Here is a 2,851-nt window from a genome sequence, read left to right as displayed (position 1 = left end):
CACTATAAGGGACGCATTGTGCTTATGACAAATTCTACTTGCATCTTCACGAGTAGATTTTGGACAAAGTTATTCCATATGTAGGGTACTAAATTGAAAAGGAGTATGGCATGTCACCCACAAATTGATGGCCAGACAGAAGTTGTAAATAGGTGCTTGGAGACAGCCCAAAGCCACCCACCAATTATAACAACCCATGGAGAACTCCAGACCAGCCAAGTGCCATTATTGATTGACGGATTGTGACTCAACGACGACGACCCACTACTAAAGTTCTAATACAGTGGGCGAACCTACCAACAAAAGAGGCCACTTGGGAGAGCTATGATGACTTAAGGATCAAATTCTTAGAATTCATCAATCGTCAGCCTCGAGGGCAAGGCTGATTTGAAGAGGGCGGGTTTGTTATGACTCTAGCTAGGAGAGTCCTAATAGAGAGGGATATTCATATAAAACCTACCTAAGCTGACCCCTATTAAAGAGGTGAAGAGGCCGGCTAGGGTTAGGAGGTTGTTTCTTAGAGAAGAATTAGGAGTTGTAAAGGAATAGGAGTCTTGAGTAGGAGTCCTATTAAGAGTTGATTAGAAGTAGGAGTCTTGAGTAGGAGTCCTATTAGGAGTTAGGATTTAGAAGCCCTATAAATAGCCATGTACTCTTCCTCTTTTCAGAAGCAATAGATGAATCTTTTCTGTAGCCTTTGAGCAGCAACTTGGAGGGAGGAACCCCTATAGAGTTCCAAGGAGGCCGATCCCCTAAAGAGATTAACTCCAAGTTTAGAATCTGCAAGGGTTCTATCACTCATCCTCGTTTTTTGGGGGACTAGAGGTACCATCGCCTGTGCTGGGTCGTACCACCACCTACAGCACTAACACTAGGCAGTACCACCGCCCAGTCTAGCGGTACCACCGCTTGCAGCACTGACCGTGGGTAGTACTACCACCCAATCTGGTGGTACCACCACCTAGATTGGCGGTACCATCGCCTAATAGTCTCGGAGACTAAGTTTGGACTGTACCACCGCATGACAAAGTCTTTGATATTGTGCCACGATGGTTTGATAGGACCCTAGCAAGGTTAGGTCCTACTCAACCAAGAAGCAACTAATAAAACGCTATGAGATTGTAATAAACCCCACCTAGCCGCCTCTATCCTATACAGAAGAGTGGTTAGGGTTTATATTTGGTTCTTTAGGCTTCCTAGCCATCGCACCCTTTTACTGGGCTTGTTGGTTAGGGTTGAGGGCAAAAGGGATAACACACTTAGGAAGCAGCCCCTAGGGCTAGGGTTTGGAGCCCTATATAAGCATGTAGCTTCCATCTCTTTGGGAATAAGATCTATCTACAATTGTAGCCATTTGGCCGACTTCTAGAAGGGTGGAACCCCTATAGCGTTCGAAGGAGTGATCTCCCTTAAAGATCAGTCTACATAAAATTCCTTTAGGGTTCTATCATCTGGTATCAGAGCAGCGATCTTGCTGATTTTGTTGCCATCCCTGCCGCCTACTTCCAGCCAAACAATTCCTACAATTACTCTTGATGTCGCCATCTCTACCGTCATCTTCTACAGTAGATCAAATCAATCTACTGCCATCACCTCCATTTGCATTAGAGATCTAGTATTCTCCTATCACCAATACCTTTTGTTGCAACAATTTTTCATTCAAAATACCAAGAAGAAGTTTTTTTTATCTATCCCGTGCTGCGAACTCTTTTCGTTGTAAAAGTTATCATCTTTGTGAACGAATGATTGTTGTAGAAAATTTCAACCGCATATTGTTGCCTTTAACTAATCTATTTGCTATTTTTTTTTTAATGAAATTTCTTATATGCTTCATAGATCATCTTGGCTTCTATCTAAGATTGAACTATTGAGGAATTCATCTCTAAAACCATTCTTTTGTTAATGCAAATTTTCATCGTAAACCATTGAAATTTTTTTATGAGAATCCTGTTATCGCAACTTACACCAATTTCCTTGCTATTATACTACCAAAATTTTCTTGATTAAATTTTCATCATTACTGTTATCTAAACTGAGATTTTGTTATCAAATTCCCTCCTAAATCTCTTGATTTTTGCTGGAATTTTTGTCGAGAAAACACTGTTTATTCGATGACAATTCTGCTCATACAAGACAACACCTTTCTGCAGCAACTTCCACCGATTTCTATCAAACCTTTGCTGCCATCTACCATAGATATAAAACTTTTTTCCTAATCTTCATCCACTACCATCACAGCTCTAAAACTCTGCTAAACCACACCCTCAAACTATACCCAAAATAGCTATAAAATAAACCTAAAACCGTAGCCTACATCCACCAATCCACGAAACCTTTCGACCACCACTTTTCTCAACCGATACATACCTTTAACCCGATAACAAAAGAGAGATCTTAACATTACAGATTTAGAGGCATTTACTATGGCATCTGAGAAGGCAATCAATGCTAAATTTGAAGCCTTTGAGACACAAATGGAGGATAAGATTCGAACTCTCTTTATCGAACTCAGTTTGGGCTGACCACCAAGCTCAAAGAAATCACATCAAGGGGAGAGCTCTGACCAATCACACTAAGCCTAAAGAGATGACTTCCAAGAAAGGGGAGGCTCTATGACTGTTCCTAGCTATCCACGCATGAGGGTGGACTTCCCTAAATGAGAAGAACGAGACCCGATTGGTTGGATCTCGCACGTAGAACGATATTTTCGGTACCACAAAATCGCGGATACATCTATGGTGGAAATTATAGCTATACATCTTAAAGGTTTGACTAGTTTGAATACACTTATGAAGTCCTCTTATGGCAATAATTCAAAGAATGACTGTTGATCCGCTTCGGACTAACCGAT

This window comes from Musa acuminata, chromosome BXJ3-6, assembly GCF_036884655.1.
Source record: "Musa acuminata AAA Group cultivar baxijiao chromosome BXJ3-6, Cavendish_Baxijiao_AAA, whole genome shotgun sequence".
In the NCBI taxonomy this organism is placed as follows: domain Eukaryota; kingdom Viridiplantae; phylum Streptophyta; class Magnoliopsida; order Zingiberales; family Musaceae; genus Musa; species Musa acuminata.
The sequence above is the reverse complement of the archived record's forward strand: the minus strand, read 5'-3'. Positions refer to the sequence as shown.